Here is an 11625-nt window from a genome sequence, read left to right on the forward strand (position 1 = left end):
CATCGGAATACTTGATACAGTCAAAGCGAATTTTGGACGTTAAAACATTTCTGCCGGACATTCCAACAGAAAGACGCAATAAAAATAACACTAATTTTAGTATAGCAGAGTTGTTTTTGTTTTAATTATAGCTCAATTTGGGAATACATTTTTAGCTAAACTGTTGTTTTATAGTTTATAAAATATGCTAAAAGATTAGTCTGGTAGTAAAAGAAGTACATAATTTTTAACGTTGATAATTTTATGAACTGATTTTTAGAAGTTCGATTAAGTTCTATCTACTGACTTTTGTTTTCCCACCTAGCAACAATGGGACCCAAGATGGCGCAACGCATGTGGCGCAGGTAGAGCGTTCTGTGCGACGTAGTTGCGGCCTTTGAGTTATTGGATGGCTTTGCTCAAGACAAGGCTCCTATTTCGAGAACGAGCGGTTCAAATCAACGCCTCCGATTGCAGCGAAAGTAATACCGAATCACTGACCGGTCTAACTTCACAGTTCGTTCATCAAGGGTGAGTATCCACGAAAGCATGGTAGCATAAGTTCGGGAAGTGGCCACAAAGCATTTTCCGTAACCACAGGCCCACCACACCCGTGCACTCGTTCTTTCTTGTGGGTTTTATCAGAGCGGATGGGAGATAGCGAGCGCAGCCGAGAGCGGCAGACTGGGCGAACTGCGATGAACAGGCGAGCTCTAGGAATAAAAGGCACTCACTTGATCGAATGACGTTTTAGCGAACGCCCATGTTTCACCGAATGACACTTTAGCGAATAGTTGGACGCCGCGAAGCGGCGTTTTCGGGTGGGCCAGATGGGTTCACATTTTTGTAATGAGCCGCCGCAGACTGTCGTCGCGATGCGGCGTAAAGCGCAGCGCGGCGGATGGGTTAACGCGCACCCCGGTTATTCGCTAAAACGTCCATTCGCTCAAATGTCGCTGTTCGCTAAAATGTCATTCGCTAATATGATATTGACCCGGACCTTGTCTCACCTCCTCTTCACCTTTGTGTGTGACCTACACGGTGACCGCAATCACAATAAATGCGAACTGTTTTAATCCAGGCTGTACCTGAGTGCCATCCGATGGCACCAAAGTAACACTGGACGGCACTCTGAGCACGCATTCGAGCGCTGTCCGAAGGCTCGATCGGCTGCAGAGGGGACCTGGGTCATCGCGCCCCTAGAAGCAGAGCGTTTTCCGCTTCCGTAGTCTGAAGAAATATGTTTCACTTGGAAGTTTTTTGACCATATCTAAGCACTTAGCAAGTCATCAGGGAAGTGTCGCGATTGGCAATTTAGAAGATCTGACTGTGAGCCGCTTGCCGCTGATTTGTTTGTCATAAAGTGCGTCCAAATAAAGCCACAAATCGTTTGAGCAACCTTAAAATTCTTCAGGCACTCTCTGCGGTTGATATCACCACACATCTCGACACCAGCTTTGCACGGGCACTTCCAAGATGAATTGCCGTTGAAATTAGTGGGTAAGCTAGTTCAACACGTTAAAACTATCTGCAAAAAACAGTTCCTTAACCGAAGCAAAGTACCGAAGAAAGGAAGCAGACGACGGATGTCACCGGGCAGCCGCAGTCTCCATTTGGGGATTGGGATGAGTAGAGGCGCAGAGCCCACCAGTGCCAGCCAGTCCTTCCCTACGACCAACAGTCAACCACAAGGGGTGACGGGTAGTCATGATGGGCGAGGAAGTAGACTGCAAAGGGGTAGGCGATAATGGAGGTTGGGTTGCGGGGGCTACGGAGCTAACATCATGACCCTCTGCTACAAGTCTATCCTTCTGGGTAGTAGGCATTTCTTCCGAATTTTGAATACGACACAAGTTCAACTTTGAGGGCGTGTGACGGGCCGCTAAAAAACACTCTTGAGGCCCTGGCCGGCATAAAAAGGCCAGGCTGTGTTAGCGAGCCCCATCTATGAAAAGCGACAAGCTTTCATGCCATGATTCTTTTGGAGAGAAGTAGTTGTAGTTGTAATTTAATTAAATTTTAGGCACTTTACCCACATATGCAGGATATGTGTGGGTCTCCATCGACAGGACAAGTTGCCTGCTTCTTGAAGACCTTCTATGATGATGCGCAACATTGGCAATTATCGTACGTGTGATCATGGATGCCTCCATCTCCCTGCAAAGGTAACCCATAGACTACAGAAGGTATCGTCTAGTATGCAGTGCCAGGAATTAATTTCGAGGTAAAGGCCGTTCCCAAGCTCCTTGAGAACCTGCATGGTGATGCTCTAGTACAGGGGTGGCCAAACTGCGGCTCGCGAGCCGCATGCAGCTCTCCGTGTGTTAAAGTGCGACTCGCCGCTCCCTCCCTTAACCCTCCTCTCCCCTTCCTCCCTTCCGGAGCACTTCCCCTAAAAGAGAAATGAAACGCGTTTTAAATCGAAAAACAGGTTGGGGTTTGGTAGTGTTGTGCTACTGCTGGCTTACGCACAATTGAACTGCTTTTGACTCGGATAGACCGAAATATGTTCGAGTTTCGTTTATTCCTCTAAACAAAAATCAGCCCCTCCCCCCCCCCACGACTTTTGAAAAGTTTGTGATTTTGTTTGCGGCTCTTAGGCCGGGTCAGCCGGGCCACCCCTGCCGTAGTATATAATACACTGGAGTGGCTATAGGTAACGTTCCATGTTTTCAGAATATGCTTTTAGTGAAATTTCGAAAATGTTTTCTCTTTTTGCGGAAGTAGACGGTAATATTTTTGTAGCGTACGAAAGAGTTCACATTGAACGCTGCGCCGCATCCATGCTATTTAGGACCACGGTGATAGTTTGATGCTCTTCTTGATGAGAACAATGCATGCTAGAAAATAATTTCCAGTGCAGCCCAGAGTACTCACTCAGCAAGGATATACACAGTTGCTAGGCTCGCACATAGAGCGTTGACTCTGCACACAGCACCGATTCAATCGAAACATACAGAGAGGCTATTTTGCTTCCCAATGGATTGCAGCTGACAGATTGCGCAATCTTTTCTTGCTGGGCTAGACCGAAGCGATGCGATATTGCGTTGCACCTTGTCACTGTTAGTGGTGCCAGTGACGGTTCCTATGGTAAGCGTTGCGGGATGTTCGTTTTATCATACGGTGTGTTATATATCTAGAGTTGAGAGCACGCAATGACCGATCCAGTTGTTGTAGATAGACATGGATTACCCAGTCGGTCATGGAAGCACGTCGAAGGAGAGGAGGAGGAGGAGGAATAAACTTTTAATAAATAGAGCTTCAGGCGCTGATGGTTGGGCGCCCGCCCGGTGGGGGGCCTCCTCTAGTCCGGGAAGCCCTGGTCCGCGCTGACTTTCCGGGCTCTCTCCACCAGGCTACGCTGGGCTGAGAGGTCGGAACTGGTCAGCTGGCCCACCCACTGCTCGTAGGTTGCGTGAGGGTTGGGGGCGAGGGATGGGGTTTGCTGACACTCCCAGACCATGTGGTACAGGGTGCCAGGCTGGGAGCAAAATTTGCAGGTAGCAGAATATAGGGTGGGGTACATGGCGTGCAGTAGAGTGCCGTGGGAATACGAGTTAGTTTGTAGCCGACGAAAAGCGGTCGCTTCGGCTCTGGATAGGCGGGGGTGCGGTGGCGGGAATTGTCGTCGTTCGTGGCGGTAATGAGCGAGGATGTCCGCGTATTTCTTAAGAGGAGTAGGTTTGAAAGTGCACGGGGTTTGCGTGTCGTCGCCTTCTTGAGAAACTGCCCGGTGTATATGAGCGCGGGCAGCGGCGTGTGCCGCTTCGTTTCCCTCGAAGGACTCGTGTCCGGGGGTCCAGACGATATGGAGTTCTGGGAGTTGACGTACGTTTTGTAGAACTTTGAGGGCCGTTGGTGATATGCGGCCAAGTAGGAAGTTGCGGCAAGCGGCTTGAGAGTCGGTCAGTACAGTGATATATTCGTTGCCAGTGGTGGCCGCCAAAGCAATGGCGAGCTCTTCTGCTGTCTCGATAGACGTAGTGAGAATTGTAGCTGCCGTCAGTTCTTTGCAATGGGCGTCGGTGACGCTCACGGCGTGGGCTGGTTGTTGGGGGTACGGGGAAGCATCCGTGTAGCGAGTAAAAGAAGAATCCGGGGAGTGTTCGTATTGGGTTTTGAGGGCTCGTATCCGGGCTTCTCGCCGTGCCTTGTTGTAGATGGGATGCATGTTTCTTGGAATAGGTGCGACTTTGATGGAATGTCGGATGGCGAGAGGGATGCGTTTCTTCTGCTCGCATTCTGCAGGAGGCGTGTAACCGAGCCGGTAGAGCGTAGCTCTTCCTACCGATGTGAGTTTCAGTCGGGTGAATTGTGAGACTCGATGGGCTTCTTGTATTTCCTCCCATGTATTATGGACGCCGAGTTGTAGGAGTTTTCGTGTGGCCGTCTTTGGGGGTAGTCCCAGGGCGGCCTTGTAGGTTTGGCGAATGGCAACGTTCAGTTTCTCCTTCTCCGCGGATTTCAGGGCCAAGTACGGTGTCCCGTACGTGACTCGGCTGATAAGGATAGCTTGAATGATGCGTAAAGTGTCGGTTTCTTGTAGTCCAAAGTGGCGATGGGAGACTCTGCGGATGAGGTGCATGAGTTGAGTTAGTGTGCGCTGCAGGAAGAGGATGGTCTGGGCGCCTGAGCCATCTTTTGGTATGTTGAGGCCCAAGATGCGAAGGTGTGGGACGTTGGGGACGGGTTGGTTGTCAATGGTGAGCTCTGGATCTGGTATGGGGTCTTTGTTTTTCTTGTATGTTCTCTTGCACAGCGTTAGAAGGGCAGATTTTTCTGGGGCGCATTCAAGTCCCCTGGGTTGCAGGTATTGTTGGGTCACCTGGATGGCTGCTTGAAGTGCGTCTTGTTGGTCCCCCGTTGATCCGGTGGGGACCCAGAGTGTTAGATCGTCTGCGTAGATGGCGTGATGTAGGTTTGGGATGGCTTGTAATAGGGGTGGCAAGTCCTTCATGGCGATGTTAAACAGTAGGGGGGACACTACCGACCCTTGTGGCGTTCCTTTTGGTATTGTTGTGAACGTGTCGGATCGAAGGTGTCCGATACCCACTGTTGCCGTGCGGTTGGTGAGAAATGAGGCGAAGTATTTGTATGTGCGCTCGCCACAGTTAGTGGATGCGACGCCTTGAAGGATGGCCTGGTGTGAAATGTTGTCGAATGCCCCCTTAATGTCTAGGGTCAAGATCGACCGCTTGCTGTGGTTATTCAAGCTGTCCAGTACTTCCTCCTTGAGCTGAAGCAGTATGTCCTGAGTGGACAGATGCGGGCGAAAGCCGTACATTGTGTCGGGGAAGTAGTCTTTGTCCTCAATGTGAGGCGACAGCCGGTTGTGGACCATGTGTTCGAACAGCTTGCCAACGCAGGAAGTGAGGGAGATGGGCCTGAGATTCTTGGGGTTCAGGGGCTTGCCGGGTTTTGGAATAAGAGTGATGTCCGCGTGTTTCCACTGAGGAGGCAGGGAGCCCGCCAGCCAGCAGTCGTTGATATAGTCTAGCAGATTTTCCAGTGCTACGTGATCGAGGTTTCGGAGTAGCTTGTTGGGTATTTTGTCTCGACCCGGGGTGGTGTTGCGGGTGAGAGTGTATACCGCCGCCTCGATTTCAGCCAGTGAGAATGGCTCGTCCATTTCAGGGTTGGGGTCACCCGTGTAGTCTGGTGCCCGCTTGGGTTGGGCGTGTGACGGGGCCGCCAAAGGTTGTTTGAGCTCATCTAACAAATCGGCTTCAGTACCCGGGTGGTTGTGAATTAATCGGCGGAGTTGGTGGGTCGTGACCGCCTTGGACTCGCCGGTCCCCAACAGGGAGCGTAGCAGGTGCCAAGTTCGACGGGTCCCCAGCGTTCCTTGGATTTTGTTACAAAGTTGCATCCAGTTTAATTGGCTAAGTTGGAGGGCGTATGTTTCCGCTTCTGCCGTTAGTTTTGTAAAGCTAGTGAAAGAAGATCAATGATATGCCTCCCCTAAAGGGGATCGAGCCCACAGCCTTTTGATTAAGAGCCCGATGTTCTACCCCTGCACCACTGAATGGCACAACGAAGGGCGTTTCATCTGGGTTCTTTTAAGTCACGCAGCTTTTGCGGGACATTCATGTGACTCACGTGGTGCTTGCACTCGCCAGTCATGCCCGGCGGCCGACATGCTGTAGTGGCAGGCTTCCTGCCATGGTTTGTCGCGTCTTAGCATGGCCTAGCCGGAGTGGTTACAAGTGCGAGCGAGCGCCCTGCGTTTAATTGCTGTTTGGTTGTACGAGAACTTGAGCAGGAGGGACACCAGTGAAAGCAACTCGCTTGTGATTGTACCATTACCAGCTAGTTCATGCTAGGGTAAGACAAAAGGATAGTGTTGTCGCACCTTCCCTTCCATTTGGCAGTGTAAAAAAAATTTAATGTACCTTGATCCAATGGGTAAATTCGGACGACACATTGTGTGCAGGTGTGTGTCGCGGGAGTGATTAAAAGCTCATGAACCCAGTTACACGCTTCGGAAGTCTTACTATACTCTGTGTCATCCGAGTTTTCTCGTAGGATCAAGGTGCATTTGTTTCTTTGTTGTGCCTAGTGCTTAACAGTGTCGCGCAGTCTATGTACAGCATCCTGCGAGCTTTGATTGGACATGCGTGGCCGTACTGCCTATGTGGTAGGCTGTCCTTTCCAGCATGTCATGGGCATTCTTGTTTACACTTCGCATTAAGCAACTGTGTGTGTGAACAGTGTTAGTGACAGCCAGGCTAGCACTTGACGCTTTGTTCTTAGAATTGAAAGGCTGCCATCAAAACGTTAAATGCAAGACACATGTGCGTCGAAACAATGTGAGCCAGTGTGCAAAGAGTCGGAAAGATGGCTGCTTCAGCGTGCTGCACACAGTAGTTTCCGACAGATGCTTTGGATCTTGCTAACGTCGGGTCGTTCCGGTGGCTCCGCCCAGTTCAGGCAGATACGAGGAAAACTGAAATTGTTTTACGTTTAAGCTCTTGTAGAAATTCTAAGCTTTTGTCGCGTTTTCCGAAAGACCTTCAAATACCTTGTGCTCAAAAGCCGGAACCATGCATTGTGTCTAGCTTTTATAGATAACTATTTTGTTCTCAAGAGTCGTTACTTGTGGCTCCTTTGGGCGAAAACTACACTGCAATCCAATGAGATGAGGGTTGCTGAGAGTCGATGTGGATTTGTTTGTAATTTCGAAGTGCTTTTTGAGCAAAGATCTAGCTTCGAACAGGAACAAAGCCTTCATTGACGAACTGGATGAAGCTCGGGAGTGCTTCATTTATTTGGTGAACAAACACTTTATGCCGTAATGGGAGCAACCAAAGCTAACAAAGCCATGAATGAGCTGTTACAATTTTTTTCAATCGGCGTCGGACAGTTCTTTAGGTATCGATATAATGGCAACATGACTGAAATGATGGTATCCAAACATTGTAAATTAATCACGTTCGAGCACCGCGTAGAAACCACCGGTTGCACCACTCATGGGGACCTTGCTGTTCACAGGAGGAGAAATGGGAGGAAAGTGTCTAGAGCACTTTCCTCCCATTTCTGACCATTTGAAGCATGCAATCGTCGATTTATCTCGCCTTTCTTAGTATTTTCTGCCACAGCCACGGGCGTGGTAAAATATTTTTGTTCGACGTAAATCTGTATGAGTGACTCTTTATACTTGGAACCGAAATATGCCGACGCCTTCAGGCTAAACTGTGCTTCTAATGTAGAAAGAAGTGCACAATGAGATTAGCTACTCATGCAATGTGCTGGTACGGAGATTGCAGCTATGGATATTGTTTCACAGGAAAATGTGTTTTGTTTCGCTGCAGTGTGTGTCATCAGACATTGCAGCACATCATACCTACGACAGACGGTGGTGCGTGCCTTGTGCTGAAGACCTTCCAAGGTGGCCTGGGCAGTTACCGCACTTAAGAGCATAGGTACTTCCATTACTCTGCCAAGGTAACCTCTAGAGTTGGGGAAGTATCGCCTCATATGCAATGCCAAAACTTCCCTTTGCGAGGAAGGTCATAACCAAGCTGCACCAGAGCCTGCCTGGCTACCCCTGGCGTGACATATAGCAGCATCACTATAAGCGGCTTTCCGTGTTTCCAGAATTGATCCTTTGTGGCATTTGGAGGGTGTTTTCCGGAGCTTACCTTTGTCGAAAATTTGATGTTCCTCAGAGCTTGTTTTGATTAAATTCTCAGTTTTTCAGAATTCAGATATTAAATTTGCTCGCTGATTTTCCCAATTCTCAGAAAGTCAAAAGAAACAGAAATAGTAACCAGACACAAGTGTATGAATTAATTTGTAGTCTCAATGATTACAGAAGGACTTGCCTGTGCCTAGATGAGGTTTCTTGAGCTGAATATGGCGGTCTGACTCTAGATGCTCTACAACTCGCAGTGCACCCTAGTTAATACCAACTCTCCCACGACAAAACTTGCAAACCAGGGTTACTTATCCAGGTGTCGGTACATTAAGCTATCAGTCTCCTCGATTCGGTCACTGAAAAAGTTTGTTTTACCCCCCTCCCCCCCCCCCCCCTTTTTAAAGGCTCCGTGAAATACTTGCTACTCACAGCCGTGGGTACCACGGGAACGTGCTGCGCGGCATGGCTGTGCGGGGTGAAGGGTGAAATCTAGAAAGTTCCGCCGCCTTCGCTGGTCCCACAAAATCTGCGGGCTAGTGTCTTCCTTTATGATAGAAACTGTACCCCTCTTAACATTACGAAGCCCAAATGGTTTGTTCTAAACTCTTATTTGTTGGGAGCATGGCTAGCACAACCACATCAGAGAACAGAATGGAACATGTTTCTTTCGTGCTGCTGAGGAAATGTTGGGGTTGCACAGGCTTCATTTGTTGCCATCGAAATTCTTCTAATCAGTTGGAAACAAATTCTACTGCCGAAGCCCAACCCCTCCCCACCCCCAACGTCACATATACTGATGTCACATAGACTAGGGGAACACAACTACAGCATAAACAGAATCACTTCTGGACACTTAGGCATACATTGCCAAGATTGCAGATGTCAAGCAGAACTAAAAAAAAACTACCCCGTAATAGGTAAAAATAATAATCAACTAATTAGGGAAATTATTGAAAAGATTGTGAGGTAAGAAGAAAACTGTGTCACTAAACCTTGTCTAAATTTATCAGAAAAAAGAATTAGATTATCTTGCATCCAGATGAAACCAAAAATAACTAAAAAAAATGTCTTATTGTTTAAAAAGACAGGCGCAGGTAGAGAAGAAAAAATACAAGTCTGAGTTGCAAGTCAGTGCTTCATGAATGTCTTTTCCTTTTGTGTGTGCCTGTGCCTGGTTGCGAATTTTTCGCACTGTGGAGGAGTATGCAACACAAACTCGCCCAAACCTCCTTCTTAACATATTTTTAACACTGCCAGTAGAAACTTTCACTTTGAAAATACGATGAGGACCGAATTTGAAAATGAAATGTCGCCAAACAATTTTTTGCAGACGTAAGGTTTTGGTTACGAGGTCAGTCATAGCTACTGGTGTGTTTAGCCAGTTTTGAGGCAAATTTGTGACCTTGAAAAACATTACAGGTCTTTTGTTACATTCCTTTTAGTCTCCTGAAGATGTAAATCATTGGATTGAACCCCTACCACATTGTTTTGTCTCATAACTGATGCAGGTATCTTCTTTTTTTCTTCAACTCAGTTTGACGTAGGAGCTGCCAAGGCGTCCTGTCCATTTCACGTGAACAGTGGCCAGCACTGGAAGAAGCAATCTTTGGACTGCTGTAATGCATTCTTTGGGCACGTAAATAAATTACTTTGAATCAGAGACCTGGTGTTTGCACAGCCGCTCCACAGAACAAACAACACAAACACATATGTTTCTGTGCCCAAAGCCTTCGTAGCTACTTGAACTTATTGATCTGAGCTTACAGGTTGCAATGTTAAGGCAAGACGCAGGTATAGTTAATGTATCTCTAAAAAGAATTGGGGGCACCTTATGCTTGGATGTCTAGCTTGATCAACTTGGAATGTCCAGCCGAATTGAAACAAGGATCTAGCCGAACTGAAGCATGCAGCCGAATTGAAACTTGTAGCCGAACTGAAGATTTAGCCAAACTGAAGCGTCCAGCTGAATTGAAACTTCTAGCCGAACTGAAGCGTCCAGCCGAATTGAAGCTTCTAGCCGAATTGAGGATGTAGCCGAACTGGAACGTCCAGCCGAATTGAAACTTCTAGCCGAATTGAGGCAATAGCCGAATTGAGGCTTCAGCCGGTTTGGGACGACACCCTTTTTATGTTATTGTATTTTTATGTTTAGGGCTATGATAGGTCAGTTCGGTGGGCACACCATGATGCATGGGCCTTCGCTTTTCCTCCGAACTAGCGTGCCTGTCGCATTCCCCTTTTTTTTTTTTATATATATATTTCAAGTGCAATAGAGTATGGGGTAAAAGGAAACAGGAAAAGCACAAAACCATGAGCAGGCTTTATTTCTCTTTGACCTCGAGGACGTCTTGGAGTGTCAAGGCGAGGGTGTTTTCCACCTCTTGCTCCGTCAACAGGCGAACTCCCGATGCCTGCCGCAGATCATCGCCGGGAGGGTGAAGTACCGTGCCGTCGGGAAGCTGCGCTCGATATGGTGGCTGCCCCTCGAGCATCCGCGCAGTCGCCGCGGCAGCCCGCTCTCCTTTCTGCGTCTGCAGCAGCTCCAGGCGCTCCCTGCAGGACCGGGCGCTGTCCAAGCGTTTTTGCAGCGCTTCCGGACGCTTCGTGGCCGCTGCAACGTTGTGCCGCACGTTGCTCCCTTTGACTTGTCCGAGCCTCCCGGAGTTGGCCTCAGGTTCCAGTAGCTTTGACTGCAACTCCCGGAGTGGTCTTGTGTTGGCGTTGCGCGCCTGCAGTTGAGTCTGCGACTCCTCCGATTGTTTGCGCACTGGAAGGGCGATCTCCTGCTGAAATGTGCCCTGGATGCGATGGGCCATTTTCCCCGTAGTGTCCATCTTGCCGGCGGCGACCTGCTGCTTCTGCAGTGCCGCCTCCAGTCGCGACTTGTCGGCCAGTGCGTTCTCCATGCGTCGTTGCAGCGCACTCATCATGAGGCCGCTCTGGCGCTCTTGCCGCGCCGCCTGTGCCACCCGCTGCTGCTCGCGCAGCCGCAGGGTGCTCACCTCGCGGTCGCGCTCCCTTTGGGTCCGGCGATGCTGCTCCGACTCCTCTTTGAGCTGGCGCATCAGCCGCACGCGCATTTTTTTCATCTCCAAGATTTCTTCTTTGAGTTTCTTAGCATCTGGTTCTTCCTCTTTCAGCCCAATCACCGTGGCCTGCTCCTGGACTTTCTTTCGCAGCTTCGCAACGCGCTCCTCCAGCTCCTTGATGCGCTTGCGCCGTTGCTCCAAGGTACGAGTCTCCCGAGTCTTCTTGTTGGCATTGTTACCATTCGCCACCAAGGCGGAGAGGTCGTCCTTCTCCTTCATGAGCAGCTCCACCTCCCTCTCCAGCTCCTGGATCTTTCCTTGGTACAGGGAGTGCACCACCTCGAGGTGCTCCTCGACGGCGCGCAAACGTTGAGCCAGGTCCTCCTTAGCCTGCAGCATCGGGAAGGTCGGTTGTGCGAGTCCCAGAACGCTCCAACTAATGGCGGAGTGGAACGCACTAGCACGCGCAACGCCCGCACG

General features: G+C 49.3%; 1 long non-coding RNA gene across 2 annotated transcripts; it reads left to right on the forward strand.

The window, feature by feature from the left end:
* Window positions 1-486: 486 nt before the first annotated feature.
* Window positions 487-9806, forward strand: LOC115317328. 2 transcript variants are annotated; one of them, XR_005717567.3, is made up of 4 exons: window positions 487-510; window positions 2024-2144; window positions 7791-7901; window positions 9651-9806. It is a non-coding gene; the product is annotated as an uncharacterized LOC115317328 (long non-coding RNA). The 2 variants fall into 2 exon arrangements; XR_005717566.3 differs by lacking the exon at window positions 9651-9806 and having other exon boundaries at window positions 7791-7979.
* Window positions 9807-11625: the final 1819 nt, after the last annotated feature.

Source organism: Ixodes scapularis, unplaced genomic scaffold (genome assembly GCF_016920785.2).
Source record: "Ixodes scapularis isolate PalLabHiFi unplaced genomic scaffold, ASM1692078v2 PGA_scaffold9__187_contigs__length_104089568, whole genome shotgun sequence".
Lineage (NCBI taxonomy): Eukaryota > Metazoa > Arthropoda > Arachnida > Ixodida > Ixodidae > Ixodes > Ixodes scapularis.